This window comes from Anabrus simplex, chromosome 6 (genome assembly GCF_040414725.1).
Source record: "Anabrus simplex isolate iqAnaSimp1 chromosome 6, ASM4041472v1, whole genome shotgun sequence".
In the NCBI taxonomy this organism is placed as follows: Eukaryota; Metazoa; Arthropoda; class Insecta; order Orthoptera; family Tettigoniidae; genus Anabrus; species Anabrus simplex.
In genome coordinates this window covers 57,323,996-57,341,247 of record NC_090270.1, presented here as the reverse complement: position 1 = coordinate 57,341,247, position 17,252 = coordinate 57,323,996, and positions in this window count along the sequence as shown.

Here is a 17,252-nt window from a genome sequence, read left to right as displayed (position 1 = left end):
TCATTTCGTACCATTAGGGCCGATGACCTCTATGTTAGGCCCCTTTAAACAACAATCATCATCATCATCATCACGATTTTCTGCACACCAATAGCGAGAGTTATGACTGTTCACACGACCATTAAGATGAAACCAGAACTTTTACATACCAAAATACGGTGTTGCAGTGATAACTGTCTCACCATGTTAACAGCTGAGATTCAGACTGGCGACTGATGCTTGCCAGGTCAAGAATTGTACGCGTGTCTCCCATACTGCCGCTGCCGTAGCGCAAAGTACAAACACCGTGCATTCGATCTGGGTTTATATGAGAGACCCTATAGTTAATACATTTCTCCTAAAATGCGATAAAAATACGATTTAGACGGGACCGTTATATTTTGGGCGTTATGTCCAGTACGTCGTTAAGAGGGATGTCGCTATAAACGCGTTCGACTCTTTTTTCTTTTAATTAATCATCGTCATCATAGGTTGTTTCGCCTTTTGGCACGTCGAGTCATTATTTCAGTGGTGGTTTCCCGTTGCCTTCGACTGACATCCAAAACATGTCTGCTCACCAACCCAGTTTACCGCTTGGTTGAGTATCCTACCTTGCACTGAGTTGTTCGGGTTATCAGGGACATTACGTGTAGGTAGAAATTTGGAGATTTGAGGTGTGAAACGCTAACAAAACTCACTTGCTGAGTTCGCACGTTCGCATCACACCCCGCGGTTTTGCCAGTCGCAAAATGGTCGCAGAGACACTCCCCAAGTCGTTTGTTATGACCCAGTTTCAAATACACTCTGTAAATAATAAGTCGGCATCGTGAAAGGAAATGCAGTTACTTTCTAAAAAAATGATTATATGTTCTCTCTACATGCTCCAGTACATGCACTTAACTAATCTTACATATTTGTGTGGAAAAACATTCATTACATTTTACCATACATATTTGGTGGTGGCTATTGTTATTGACTCTTTCTCAATGCTTGAATGTTTAAAGAGTTCACAGATTTTGCAAATAGTTTTGAATACTTTTTGATTAGGACAGACTTTGGTATTGGCCTGTTGCCTACCGTAATAACACTGTTTGTTAACATTTCTCTCTCACTTTTCACTTCACTACACTCGAATATTAAGTTGTCTACTCTTAGGGGCCCTCTGTTGCAGGAACTCTCGGGACTGCGTACAATCCTAAGCCTGTGCAGATACGATGCGATGTTTCCATAGCCGGTTACTATTGTTGTCATATTTGGCGTTAGGTTGATTTTGGTTTTTAGTCTACTTTCAACTGTTGGAAAGAATTCCTTTGTGATTGTACCTTTTGAAGTTTCTTCCCATTTCCGCTGCCATTCGTTAATAGACTCTTTCCTGAGGTTACTTCAACGGTATTGATGGATAATTTGGCATACCTTATTTCGTATGATTTTACTGACTCCTTTGCTAGTTTATCAGCCGGCTCATTGCCTTGAACACCTATATGTGCCTTAACCCATTTCAATTATATGCTCCAATTATTTATTTCAAGTGTTGCCATAATTTTCCTTATTTTCTCAATTAAATGGTTATGGTCTTTGTAATCCACTATGGCAGGGCCTCTCAAACGTCCAAAATCTCACGCGTGCAAGCTGGTGCTCAGAGTTCCTGTGCACAGTGCATCGGTCCGCTCGGCTCGGCTCGGACCAACGCTTCGTCTTCGGGCTACTCGGCTAAGCTCGGCTTAACTCGGTTCGGATTTGGAGCACTACGGAGCAAGTGAGGAAGAGGGAGACAGGTGGAGCGAGCGACACAGGCGTGGGGAAAGAGAGAGACTGCGCTATTGCTCCAAATCGAGGAGTGGGGGTCTGTACTCCGGTCAACCAAGCGAATTCTAAAACTCAATGGAAGCATTTAGACTTGCATTCAACCGGCATTTTACGTTTTTAAAGTGCAATTTTAAAGTATTCACCAACAAGGACACATTTTATTCATCATTGCAGTAATTGTATGATAACTATTCTTACAGTCCAATTGTATTTGACGTAATTCCTAAAATTTTATTTGTCACTGACAAGCGCAACATTATTTCATCTATAACAGTTCATTAATCCATTATTTTATATGTACATCATTGCATCACATACACAGTTCATTCTTTTAAATCTCATTTCCACAATGTAATTCTGTCTTAGGACTTCGGCATATCCATAATTATCTTAATTAGGCTGATGATGACCCATATAGGGTCGAAACTAGTACCTTGTTAGTATATTGTAATGTGTTTATAAGCATTGCAATTACTGTATAGTACTGAGTAGGTGGAATAAACTTTGTATTTTATATGCAACCAAGCAAAGTCGTCTTTTGCACCGTGCACACTGCATGCACTGTAAGAGGCCCTGCACTGTGCAGTCAATTGTTATTCTACTGTCCATGTGTATAGTTGATTTTTTATCTTCGTCATCCTCTACCCATGGTGTTCCTTAGGATACCAAAGCTTTTATTATGGCGAACAGCTGTCGTGGAGTTTAAATTTGAGTTGGTATCAACTGATTTGATTTGTATATAGCTACTCCTAACCCACTCCTTCGTCGGTTTTACTTCCATCCGTATATATTTGCAGTTACGTTTTTTTAACATCAGAACCTCTTTAACAGGTTCTCTGTATTTATCGAGTGTTATGGTGATGACCAAGTGAGCGGCTACGCAATTTGGGGCACGTAGTTGTCAGCAACCATGAAGATAGTTTTCTATCGTTTCCCTTTTACACCACGCCTGTTCCTCAGACAAGAACCCCATCGAATATGTCTGGAATCCACTGAAACGTGATGTTCCTGGACGTCTAGAACAAACCACGGGCTCTCCACGACTAACGCAGAATCGCTTGTGTAGAATGGAACAACCTGGACCAAGGCTGGACGATCCCGTGGATGGATGCCACGACGGATTTTAGAGCTGAAATTATTTCAGATGTTTGTACCCTCATGAATAATGGCTGCGTTTTGTTTTCCGTGCCATGAACTACATAATACACTGGTGATCAACATTTTGTTGATGTGTGTACATAGATACATAGGTATATATTTAATTGTAGCCTAGTCCATCTCACCCCTTTCATAAATTAGCCTTGCAAAAATTCATAATAATATTCGAATTCACTTTGCAATTATTAACTGAGTACACAATTAAAATGTGCTCATAAATGGCCGACAGTATATTGGAGGAAATATGGGAGTGGACAAAACAAGGTAATGGACGAACTTGATATGTGGATGGAATGGGAAGTGGAATTGTCCGTGGACGAAACGTCTGGGTATACAATAGATAGATCGGACGAGTTTATATTCTCCCGCAAATGGTGTGTTTTTGACTACAATTCAAACGTCAAACATCTTCCTTAACAAATGTTACACCAATATTATCACGAAATTTAAAATTATTTTGCTTTTCTTGATCAGGTCCGCTGGCTCTCTAAACAACAGCTACTTATGTGACCTCACGAGGCTGAGTTTTTTTTTACGTCGCACCGACTCACTTACGGCGACGATGGGATAGGAAAGGGCTAGGAGTTGGAAGGAAGCGAACGTGGCCAATATTAAGGAGCGATCTATAAAGGTATGAAAATGAAGATACTTGAATTAATGAGGCACTTCGAGGCATCTTGGATACTTACAACTCGCTATAAGAATAGCTGGTGACCTCAGGATCCCTACAAAAATCAAAAATTCCCAAACGTCCCCGAAGGGGCCAGGCTGGTGGGGGCTTGTAAATAATTTCGGGCTCAGCATAAGAACGCAAGTGTAAGAATTTCTTTCATCCAGTAGGATATATTTTTCTAATTGTAACCGTTAAATCAAGATGGCGGCACAATCTGCCAGACGCAGTAAAAAGTTGACATTTGGCAAAATTATAGCTTTTAGCCTGTAACCGACGAAAAAATTCAAAGATGTTCAAATGTTTAACATTTAACCCCCGAAAATTATCGAAATATGGAGGCAATTTTAGTGACGGTGCCGACTTATGTTTCGAGGTGTTTGGAGGCTAAACGCTAAGACGTAATAAGAGATCTGACTGACTGTGAATCTCTTACAGCTACTCCTGTGGTGGTGGCTAATGTGAACGAATGCCTCGCTACTTTTCGCAATAACTAATTCATGGTAGCAAAGTTTGTTGTTGCTGGACGCGCGGGATAGGGGACGTAATGAGATTAGCTTGAGCCGTGGAGCGAGATCGTATGAGGCTTCTCTCATCTCTACACAAACGTACGAGCTAATCGATATCAATCTCAGTACGTGCGTCTTAAACGCTATCTTCATAATTCCATGTCCTGGACCCATTTGATTACGTAACTTTGTAATTAAAGCTTACATTCCAGTATCCTGAATAAAATAACCCCACAAAAGTTGGCGAAGGGCGACCAGCCGACGTCTTTATTCAATGTAAGTTGTTTATCGCAATCCAGAACATTTTTTTAATCCCCTGAAGAGTTCTACGTTGTTTTTTCGGTGTTGCCCTGATTCCTCGTCCCATTCTCAACTCATTTGCCATAGCTTCAGAATCGCCCTGTTCTTTTTATAATTCTGACAGCAGAGTAGAAGTCTGGATAATGCCTCCCCACCACTAGTTGAAATCTGGTATGGATCTCTGTACTTTCGTTGGTAAGTCGTGTTCATTAAGCAGCTCAGGAAGTACATTTCCTAGGGATTAAAGGCCACGCTGGTATAACGATGAACAAAATACTAGTCCAACCACCGAAAGAAGCCATAACATGTGATGAACACCGCATCTACAAATAGTTAGGCAGGAAATCAGAATCTGCTATCATTCCCTTCACATCTCCATCGCATAGGAGTTTTGGCTTCACCGCGCTGTCGATGTCAGTATGCGGAGGATGGAGATCTCAACCACATTTTGTTTAAGTGTGGCTTTTATGAAGCTTCTCGAAGCCCTCTCTCACGACAGCTCCTTTTATACCGTACACGAGTCTCATGCGGCATCACTCACGTATTGCTATCCACAGCCTGTTTGTGCATTCGTTGTTAGTGTCGGTAAATCCCCATGTCATGTCAAGCATGTTTGGCCATTTTTACATGACGTGTTGCTCTCCAGCGCTATCTGTTGGCCTGTTTGTGCACTCGTTGTTAGTGTAGGTAAAACTCCATGTCAAGCATGTTTGGCCATTTTTACAGGACTTGTTTCTGTCCAGCGCCATCTGTTGGTCATTTTGTGTACTTCATTTTGATGCCAATAAAACTCCCATGTCATGCCAATAATGTGTGCCAATTGTTACCTCTCTACCTCCAATATTCCGTGAAGTAATAATAATAATAATAATAATAATAATAATAATAATAATAATAATAATAATAATGGCTTTACGGCCTATTAACTACTTTTTCGGTTTTCGGAGACGCCGAGGTGCCGGAATTTAGTCTCGCAGTTCTTTTGCGTGCCAGTAAATCTACCGACACGAGGCTGTTGTATTTGAGCACCTTCAAATACCACCGGACTGAACCACGATCGAACCTGGTAAGTTGGGGTCAGAAGGCCGGCGTCTCAGCCGTCTGAGCCACTCAGCCCGGCTATTCAGTGAAGTATTGCCTCCTCAAATATGAATGGACTTTTGGGTCAGCCTGTATATTGATTATGCCCCCTCGACACTTGAGAGCACGCTACGTAAAGCCGGCCGTGACTGAAGCACTGGTTCTATAGATAATGATGCAAAATGAATCCTAAACCTGCACAATATTAAAAAGATACATTTACTACAACGGCGATATTGAAAATGACTGAATAAATACACTCCAACAGTTCTCAAATATGGATAAGTACGCTTAGTAATCTCAACAATGCAACTGTAGAATCCAAACGCTGTCCGTAGAATGATGCGCTTATTCTTCAGCTGGTCTGTTAACAAGCGAACGACGACTAACGCACGAAGTCAGTAACCTGAATTTTCTCGAAAACCGTCAGTTACGAAGAAAGTGCTTATGACGTTTCTTGTAGAAAATTTCATTTAAAAATCAATTTTATTTGATGTAGGGTAAAATGCCCACATTTTTGCATATACCCCTGTGGAGTCCCCCACTAGTTGGAAACGGTGAAAACTATCAAAATCAAAGTATCCCTTCTGTGACTCGGGATTTCAAGCTATATCTTTACCAAATTTCAACTGAGTCGGTCCAGTAATTTTCTAGCCTCTCCGGGACAAAAAAAAAAAAAAAAAAAAAAACTCATCTTTATTAATATTATACATTTTTAAAATTTGTTTTACGTCGCACCGATACAAATAGGTCTTGTAGCGACAAGGGGATAGGAAAGGCCTACGAGGGGGAAGAAAGTGACCGTGGTCTTAATTAAGGTACAGCGTAGTGAAAAAATGGGAAACCACGGAAAACCATCGTCTGTACTGCCGACAGTGAGGTTCGAACCCACAATCTCCCGAATGCAAACTGAAAGCTACGCGACCCAATCCGCACAGCCACTTTCTAGGTATTATTATTATTATTATTATTATTATTATTATTATTATTATTATTATTATTATTATTATTATTATTATTATTAGATGCAAAAAAGACCAGAAAACTGATCACGCAAAGCTCACTTAGAAGTTGTGCATTTCCTTCTTTGCCAGGCAGCCTTCAGTTTTTCTCTCATCGTGGTTCTTCGTTCTTCTGTCGACTTAGCTCCTGTCTTCTTCTTGTGGTTTCTCTCTGACTCTACTTCCCACTTGTTGATTTTCGTTCTGTAGCAGGTTCGGTCAGCGATGTCGGGCACTTTGATTCCTGATTTTTCCAGGTCTTGGCGGATTATTATTATTATTATTATTATTATTATTATTATTATTATTATTATTATTATTATTATTATTATTATGCGTGAATGGACCCTTTCGGAACACACAAAGCTTTATTTATGATTTCGTTTGCGGAGGATCCAGGATACTTTCATCTGTTAACTAAAGATGCTCTTCCTTTCTTCCGTCCACTTGGTACCTGCTCTTTTTGGTACTTCATTTTCTGGAGTAACTTCCTACGTGTCAGTTTTCTTTCTATATATATTTCGATTCAAAATTTCTTCAGGTTGAATTTGTGCGTTCTTCATGTCCGCTTTTGTTTGTTGTATCCAAGGGAAATTCTTCAGTTTATCGACTCTTTCAAGAACTTAGTGGGTTAGTCTGGTTTCTGGAAGCCTCTGTTCATGACCATAAAATTTTAGCCTTCTTTTCCTGGGGTCTGCCGCAGTATTGGATAATTTTTCTATGTATTTCCGGGTTTGGAGGCGGTACCCTTCTCCCGTGTGTCTTGGTCCTAAAATTTCCTCATGATTTTTCGCTCTTCTTTTAGGATATTTTCCAGCTCGCCCTTTCTATGAAGCGTTAGTTTCCCCTTCATATAAAGCCTCAGGTTTGATTAAAGTATTGTAATGTTTAATCTTAACGTGGAGAGACATACATTTTTTGTTGTAGATTTCTCTTGTTCTCCCATAGGCTCTTCTGAGTTTTTGGACAAGGTTGTTTTGGGCTATTTTCTTTTGTCCGGTTGGTGCGAGGATTTCGCCCAGGTATTTGAAGTGAGCGACTCTGTTGATTTGTCCGTATTTTGTATTGAGACTATGGACGTCTAGTTTTGCACAGAAAAATTCAGTTTTCTGGAAGGAGATATTATTATTATTATTATTATTATTATTATTATTATTATTATTATTATTACATTAAAAATACAATGCCTTAAATACACTTATCCTATCACCAACTCGTTCTGATAATAGAACCTGGCACACGCCTGAATCATTTCAGTTAACACGAAACGTCAGTGCTATAGGCCTACCCCCTTCCAGTGCTTGAAAAAGACACAGACGAAGCTCTGTCTAGAGGAGATGGGAATGTTGTTTGTTTTAGTACAGAGATAGTGGAACGGAAGTGACAAAGGACGCATATCGTAATCCCTTCAGGTACAGCACATGAATCACTTGTTCCCGGTAATTTACGTCTCATCGAAGCAGCAACGCTGTCCAGGAGGGTGGAGCGCTGGAAACAGCCTATTAAGGACGCACAGGAAGGGCGCAGCATGGAGTGTGGGGGCCCCCCTCTAAAGCTTAAGATACCGTAAGAAGGAAATGGAGCTTGTTACAGACGTGATGGTAACGAAGGTTGACCAAACAGTAGAAAAACTCGCATAAATCACACACACACACACACACACACACACACACACACACACACACACACACAATTATGGTGAATTGGTATGATCATGTTTGGTATAATAATAATAATAATAATAATAATAATAATAATAATAATAATAATAATTAGAAAAGATCGAACCCTTAAAAGAAGCGGAGAATGTCGGTTTCTAGATATTCGAAAAAGTAGAATACATTACCCAGTAACAACCATGCACCAAAATTCATAGAAACAAAATACAGCAAAATCAAACTCATTCCTGAATACCTCGATGAAACAATTTAGGAAGACGGATCCGAAGCCCTAAAAATCTTAGGATCTTCCCGAGCATCGAATTCGGGGCCTGAAGGTCCTGATACTGTAAACTCGGCCATGGAACCGGACATGATGGATGATGATATAAGAAATATCAGAACGACTGAAGTAGTGTCAGTAACTTGTAGACGAAGTTTTCATCGGAGCAAGAGGAAGCATATCAAAATTCTTCGTTGAGTTTTTCAAAAGTGTGGGCATTACTAAGAATCTATACTGTGATTTAGCTGTCGTGGCAATTACAGGCTCGGTCCAAATTGTTAGAAATCACCTATAATACCGGTACTGCATACCAGAAGGATTAACTCCATTCAGAATTTAAATGTTATGGTGTACCTTGTCACGTTTAGGCAGCCTGTCATTGTAGGAAGTACGAATAAATAAAAATAATAGATTTTTTAAATGAACTATAGTCGTCACCATCGCTTATCCGACGTTCTGTTTCATCTGACAAAAATTAGTGAATATCGTGGAGAATTTTGTGAAGTGAGGAAGAGTCACCCTCGGTGTAGGGGTCGCGTGCTTGCCTCTTATCCGGAGGCCCCGGGTTCGATTACCGGCCAGGTCAGGGATTTTTACCTGGATGTGAGGGCTGGTTCGAGGTCCACTCAGCCTATGTGATTACAGTTGAGGAGCTATCTGACCACACGACACCTCGTAATCTGCAGGCCTTCGGACTGAGGAGCGATCGCTTGGTAGGCCAAGGCCCTTCGGGGCTGTTGCGCCATGGATTTTTGGTTGCTTTGGTTTGGTTTCGGAGGAGTCACAGAATACATAGCACGGAAAACATGGACAGTATATTATTGCTTTTGCTGAAACAAATCCCTGGAAATGCAGATGTAACTGGCCAAGACATCAAGTACCGGTAAGTGGTTTGCTCTTGATGACCAGTTTGAAGTGACTGATGTAGACAATGGCCGGCCCCGTGGTGTAGGGGTAGCGTGCCTGCCTCTTACCCGGAGGCCCCGGGTTCGATTCCCGGCCAGGTCAGGGATTTTTACCTGGACCTGAGGGCTGGTTCGAGGTCCACTCAGCCTACGTGATTAGAATTGAGGAGCTATCTGACAGTGAGGTAGCGGTCCCGGTCTAGAAAGCCAAGAATAACGGCCGAGACGATTCGTCGTACTGACCACACGACACCTCGTAATCTGCAGGCCTTCGGACTGAGCAGCGGTCGCTTGGTAGGCCAAGGCCCTCGAAAGGCTGTAGTGGCTCATGTGGCTCGAAAGGCAAGCACGCGACCCCTACACCGAGGATGACTCTTCCTCACTTCACAAAATTCTCCACGATATTCACTAGTTTTTGTCAGATGAAACAGAACGTCGGATAAGCGATGGTGACGACTATAGTTCGAAGGGTTGTAGTGCCATGGGGTTTGGTTTGGTTTGGATGGAGACAATGTCGACATTGTTAAGGCCATTGTAAAGGAAATAGAAGTGGAAGAAATTGTAGTTGAAGAAGGTGGTGCCAAAGTGCATACAATGCAGGATGCAAAGCCCATAGAGGCAAAGCCCTTGAAGAAACACTGAATACGTGGAGCAACAAGCTCTGATGTTTTATATCTACAAAGAATACGTGACTTGTCTGCGTATCAGTAATAATACATCTGTAAGCAATTCATGATACAGTGTTTGACATGAATATATTTTAGGGATGGAGGTCATCTGAACACTCGTGTCACGAAATTAGCGATATAAAATGTGTGAAGCAATGTTACTTAGCAACCACGCAGGCTGTGATGTGAAGTATTGATAGATGGCCATGACTGCGACACATATAGGAGGCTCTTTTATCAAAGAGACCTCACCTCATCATACTCTCGAGAATTGAGTATTTCATTCGTAGTAGTTCCTTAGGCCCTGAGGCGGTTTCCCCATTTCAAAGCACTGAATCCTACACTTGTCTCTCGAAAACGATTCTTTAGATCCAAATGAATTAATCGTTATCAGTTTGAGTTTCATGTATTGTACTCGTGATCATTTTATTTTCTCCAAGGAAAATTTGACACCACTTTTCCCTTTTAACCAAATTTCCTGCTAATCCGACTTCCCGCCGGCGCATTTACGTCGGATAAGCAAGACTGCACTGTAAACGAAAGTGAGATTCCTTCAACCTGATTAATCCGTTGGATGGGTTGCTAAATTTCTAAGTCAGAGAATTAGAGTAGGTGAAGCATCTCCACGAACCTACTACGCTGGCGTAGCAGGAGGAGAGGTGATACTCTCACGTGGCGCGTCCCAGGTGGCGGATAGGGGGATCCTAACCGGCTTGCCGGCGGACTTGAGGAAAAAATACCTCTCGCGGACCAAACACACAACCCCTGTGGGTGGAGGACTCAGCCGAGTACACCCACGGTATCCCCTGCCTGTCCTAAGAGGCGACTAAAAGGGGCGATCAAGGGATGATAGTATTAGAACCATGAAACTATTTGTGATTAGCACCACCACGCGGGGAACACCATGGGTCGCTTTTACATGCGCGTAATACCACTATGTTCGGTACCAAATAGGATTGTGATTAGTAACAAAAGAGAACGTTGCCGGCTTCTACAGTACCTGTGATTGATAGCACTATATGAGCGATACCATGGGATGAGAGACACCATAGTTCTGGCTTGTCTGTGATTAGTACCCACTATATGAGGAACACCAAGGGATAGCGCCAGTCCCTTACTTACGTGATGAACACCATGGGTTTGCGTTGCGTGTAAATGGCGCCGCCATTTGCCTGTGAGTAGTACCGCAATGTGTGGAATACCGCGAGTCTACGCTACTTTTGATTACTACCACAGCATGACAAATAACATGGTTCTATTTTCTTAGCGATAAGTACCATTATGAGGGGCCGATGACTTGGATTTTGGACCCCTTTGGACTAAAAGCATCATCGATTCAGCATTATGCTATAGACGCAGTCCCTTGGTCAGTAATACTATTATTTCACGTCAGCTTCTGTGAATGGGAGATATTGCGTGTCGGATCCATTGATTGTTCTAAATTCATATCCATCCCTTCATTCTTCGTACTCACGTTTTGAATTCTGGTCAGTGGAAGATTTTTGACATTTAATTTGTCATTCCATTTCGTCTCATTTCGTACCATTAGGGGCCGATGACCTAGATGTTAGGCCCCTTTAAACACCAAGCATGATCATCATCATCATCATCAGGTGAAGCATCTAATCCTGTATTGATTAAGAATGAGATCCCCCAAGGCAGTACTATTGGACTTTTATGTTTTCTTATTAAATAAAAATGTTACGGGAAAGAGGGAAAATAATTTAGACTGCGACCAAATGAGGAACTGTACAAAAGGACCGAGAAAATCACAACATCCTTTAAAACGAGAGGACTTTGCTTTTATGGACACATTAAATAATGTCAACAGAGAGAACAGCCAAGAGAATTCTGGAGATCATGGAGAGCAAACTAACTGGCTTAAAGGAGTCAAGGAGGACCTGGAAGAAAACAACATAACACAGGAGGCAGTATACAATAGACAACAACACAGGATGGTCATCAACAACATTAAGGGATTCCAAGATCGAATCAGCAGAAAACGGACCGGCAACACCTTGTCGCTAGAACGCAAAGCAGCTCATTCCGAAAGGATCAAGAAGTACTGGACTGATCAGAGGAAGAAGAACCGGAAATGAACGATGCTTAACGTGGTCCACAGTAGATCTACCCGAAGACAAGGAGATACGGGTGAAGAACTGCAATCACAGAAAAGGCTTTTTTTTTTTCTCTTGTAGATGATGTTATGTGTACAGTAGTAAATAAGTTACAGTATTGTTAACGACTACAAAAAGACCTAGACAGTGTTGTGAGATGGGCAGAAAGTCCTTTCAATTTTACTTACTGTGTTGATCGGGTGATCTGGTGAGAGCACCTCCCGGGAGTCACTGTAAGCACTTAGGTGTTAATATAAGGGAAAAATCTTCTTTGGAGTAATGACATTATCAAGGTTGCAAGTAAAGTTTACAGATCTCTTCACAAGGTTATGAGAGTATCTAGGGGCTGTAGTAAGGATGCAGGGTGCTCGGGGTCACCCGGAAGGGCGTGGATTCTATTCCCCTTCAGGAAGTCGATAAATTTAACAAACGATATTTCCACTTCCGAAGGTGCACATAGCCCTGATGTTCATTCAGCCTACACCAAAATTGAGTACCAGGTTAATTCCTGGGAGCAAAGGCGGCCGGGCGTACAGCTAACCGCCCTATCCCATCAAGTGCCGAGGTTACGGATAGTGGAAAACCTTTACCATCCACTCATCCAAGGACTTCCATGGCCTGTACAGAGATTACTTTGCCTTTTTTAGTAAGGATGTAAGGGAGACGGCGTATAAGTCTCTGGTAAGACCACATTAGAGTAAGGTTCAGTGTATGGGCTCACATCAGGATTACTTGATACCAGAACTGGAAAAGATCCAAAGGAAAGCAGCACGATTTGTTCTGGGTGATTTCAGACAAGGGAGTAGTGGTTTTTGTGCAAATTTTGGACTGGGAAGACCAATGAGTAAGGAGACGAGCTGCTCGACTAAGCGGCATGTTCCGAACTGTCATTGGAGATAAAGCGTGGAATGATGTTTGCAAACGAATACGCTTCAGTCGAGGTTTTTAAAGGTAGCAAAGATCGTAATATGAAGATAAAATTGGAATTCAAGAACTGGGACAAACATTCCTTTGTAGGAATAGGAATTATGGAATGGCATAACAATCCGAGCTAATGTTCGATAAATATCTAAGTTCTTTGAAATAAGTTAAGAAAAGACGAGGTACACAACCGATAGGGAATTTGCCACCTGGCCGACAGACCTACATGCAGATCAATGGTGATTGATCGCACTTCTTAAGAATTCCTTCCATTAAACACTGAAGGGTACTTCTTTTTGTGTACCTAGAGTTATAAAAAAAGAATAAGACAAGTGTCTCACGATACAAAATATTTCCGACAATTTATCTTTAAGCCCAGATTTATAATGCAGTAGCACGTTACTTGTGATGGAGAGCAAGTTGCTAATGTAGACTTCACTTATGATTTATTTTAGCGATTGGCCTGCGTGCTTTGCGGATGTACATCAATCACAGAGCGCCCCGTCAGCTTCTAAAGCACATACACTGTGATAAATAACGTAAGACTCAGGCCACGCAACATGCATGTGATGACAGAATAACTAATAACAGCTTCACTTGAAACTTAAATATTGAGGCAATCTGAATTCTGAACGCTCACGTTTTTCCCACTGTACTGCAGTAGTGGTTTGCCAATCTTTCCTGAAATATTGTTCCTCTGTGAATCAGTGATACAGTGTGTGTTTCTAGATCACAAGGTCGTGGGTTCAAACGCGACACAAAGGTAGAATTTTTGATGGGAGGAAATGAAACTATTTAACGTTCTGTCGGAAGATGTCGGCTCGTAAAAATTCTCCTTCAACATTTCTTCCTAAACCTAATGTTAAGGGAGGCACTTTGAAATTCATACACGGACATTGTTTTATCTATGCCGGGGATTGTCACTCGCCAGGTCGCCAGCGCTGCAGGCTTGTCTCCCGCCAAGCACTTTCCCGTAATGCCCTTCTCGGAGCCCTCCTTTGCAGTCTATTGAGAGCTTTATCAGCGTAAGGTTCAGTTTAGTCAATTGTTCACGTGTTTAATGCTCAGTGTGTTGTTCCAGTGCCATTGCATTACGTGAACGTATATATATATAGCCTATATAATACCTTCAGAAAGTAGGATACAGGAAATCTTGTGCGAAAACTCGCCAAAAAATATTGTGAGAAATTTCGAAACAGACCCGTCCCGAGCGTCAGTACAATAAAAAGTCTAGCTAAAAAGTCCAAACAGACAAACAGTAAATGATCGTGCAAGTTGTAGGAGACATGTTCTTACGGAAGAGAAATTATATGAGATTGGAGAGAGACGAGAGTACACCTCGCAAAAATGTCTTAGGCATTTGGCGCAAGAAACTGGAGTTAAGTAGTTCTGCTAATAAACCAATTAAATTAATTATAAATGAAAGCCATACAGGATTCCGACGGTACAGGAGTTAAGGAGATATGACCCCAATAAGGGGTTAAGTTTTTGTAATTCGATTTTAGGGTTAATTCTGGGGAAATCGATCCGAAATTGATTTTTTCTTTTTTGCGGATGAAGCGTGGTTTCATCTGCATTGATACATGTGTTTTCAGAATAATAGATATTACAGTCAGGAAAAAACCCGATTTTGTACTCGAAACACCTTTGTACGATGAAAAGACTGGGGTCTGGTGTGCACTTAACGTATACAGAATTATCGGTCCACCGAGTGAGTTGGCCATGTGGTTAGGGCGCTCAACTGTGAGCTTGCATTCGGGAGATATTGGGTTCGAATCTCACTGTCGGCAGCCCTAAAGATGGTTTTCCGTGCTTTCCCCATTTTCACATCCGGCAAATGCTGGGGCTGTACATTTAAGGCCACGGTCTCTTCCTTTCCACTCCTACCCGTTCCTATCCCATCATCGCCGTAAGACCTATTTGTGCCGGTGCGACGTAAAGCAACTTGTAAGAAAAGAATTATCGGTGCTATGTTTTATGAGGGCACAAGTAACAGTGGGCGTTTTGTATACGAGATCCTTGACCTCTTTCTTGATGAACTGACTTACGGAGAGCATTTGTCCGCTTATTTCCAACAAGATTCCGCTACAGCTCATACTGCCGAAGCATCCATGACAGAATCGCGTCATATTTTCGGTACGAGGATTATAACTAGAAACGTGTGGCTCGCGCGAAGCCCAGACTTATCACCATGCGACTTTTATATACGGCGGACTCTTAAAAGTAGGGTGTATGTGAGAAACCCTCGCACTATAAATGAGCTTAAAGACTATAAAAGAGCTGAAACCGAGTCATTCAGTGCTGAGGAACTTCTTAAAGTAAACAGCAATTTCCTAAGGAAATACCAGCAGTGTGTAGTAGTGAGTGGCGAAGATTTTCACCATCTGCTGTGAACTGGGTAAAAAATGTCTGTACTCAAGACTCGGTGCCGGGCGAGCGCTGGCCGCAATAAGGCAAAGTGCTTGGCGGGAGACAGGCTCGCAACGCAGGCGACCGGGCAAGTGACAATCCCCGTCATAGATATAACAATGTCCGTATATAAGGATAAACGAAATTAAACTGAGGCTTGAGCACAAGCGTCGTTATTCAAACGAATAGAACATTGCGCTGCGCCGGTGGATGGCAACGTATGTCAGGAAGAAATCTGGTATCGTTGGAAAGTGTTAGTATGCTGTTTGTTCGTGTGGAGGCATTGTCCAATATTGCCCAGCTTCAGTTACGCAGTTTATGGTGGAGTACAGGTAGATTACTACTTGATGGTACAAACCTCCGCAGAGCCATGAGCGTGGAGGGAAAAGAGGGTGAGGAAGGTAAAGGTGCGCGGGGCGGGGGGGGGGGGGGAGGGAGGGAAGGTAACTCCTGCTCTTCTGTTCTCTTGCGATATTAACCCGCAATATGGTTATAATTACCAGGAGCCGGCGTGAACACTTCTGTAGCAACTAGTGAAGTGAATCTTCCTACCCTGTCACTCACGTTGCAGCATATGGTCTTGCCCGTATGCAGAACTCATTTACTGCACAGGTAAGGTTTTGTACCATCCAATTGTAATCTACCTCTAGACGATCTTAGCAGATACGACATTTACCGTCGTGTAAAGTGTGTGTATGGGAATGAGTGTTTGTCACACTGCACAGAGTTCGGATGGTGTTGGAAATTTCATCGTGGACGAGTAAGGATGTGCCAAAACCAGGTCTGGCACAGTGGATAGCGTGGTGAAGAAAAGAAAGCACTTTTCCATTCGCGAAAATCAAATCATCATAAATATGTCTCCCGATCATGGCCATCCATCAACGGCTGCTAATTACAGATGACCACCAGCCAGCATGGTTGCTAGGTAACATTGTCTGACCGTCCATCCATATCTTATATCACTGCCTGCACAGTTGCTATGGTTACACTTATGTCGCATATTTTGTCGCGTCACGTTACACAAATTTTCGGATGACTCTCCCCAACCATGAGACATATCACGGCCGACTGGATCCCTCGCTGCGCTCCTCCTAGCTAGAGCGACGCATCAAGTCGTCCGTGGACATAATTTATGTCAAGAAAAACAAACAACAGAAACAATCAATGAACGCCAGTTCGCAAGCAATTGTTAGTCCGAGACGCCGCTAAAGATTGGTTCTACGACCAACCACTGAGTCGTTCGTTCGGTCCCCCCCCAGTTTGCTTTTCCTCGCACGGACAAAGACGGGTCTTATGGTGACGATGGAATAGAAAAGGGTTAGTTTTGGAAAGGGAGTGATCGTGGCCTTAGTTAACGTATACCCTAACATCTGCCTGGTACGAAAGTAGGAAACTATGGAAAACCATCTTCAGTGCTGTCGAAAGAGGGGCTTGAGTTCAGTATCTCGCTCGGGGTATTCATTTAAAAATGTGAGATAATAGCAATTTATTGCCAGTTTTACACATTGATGCCTATTTACGTGCCTATATGCCTGCCTATTTTAGCTGTTTTTAGTGACTGATAAATCCTGGCCCTACTTATAAGGTAATGTTCCTACAGTATTTGAATTTCGAAACAATCTGCTATTCTTTAATCCAGATCTACGTTAATCTAAATACAAAGTTTCAACAAAATGTCTTCTCCTGTTCTTTCATGATATTGGAACAGACAGACAGACACGAAATAATTTTTTCGCAAAACATTTGAAACTTGTTAAAAAAATTCAAAAACTGAAGTTGCCGCGAAAA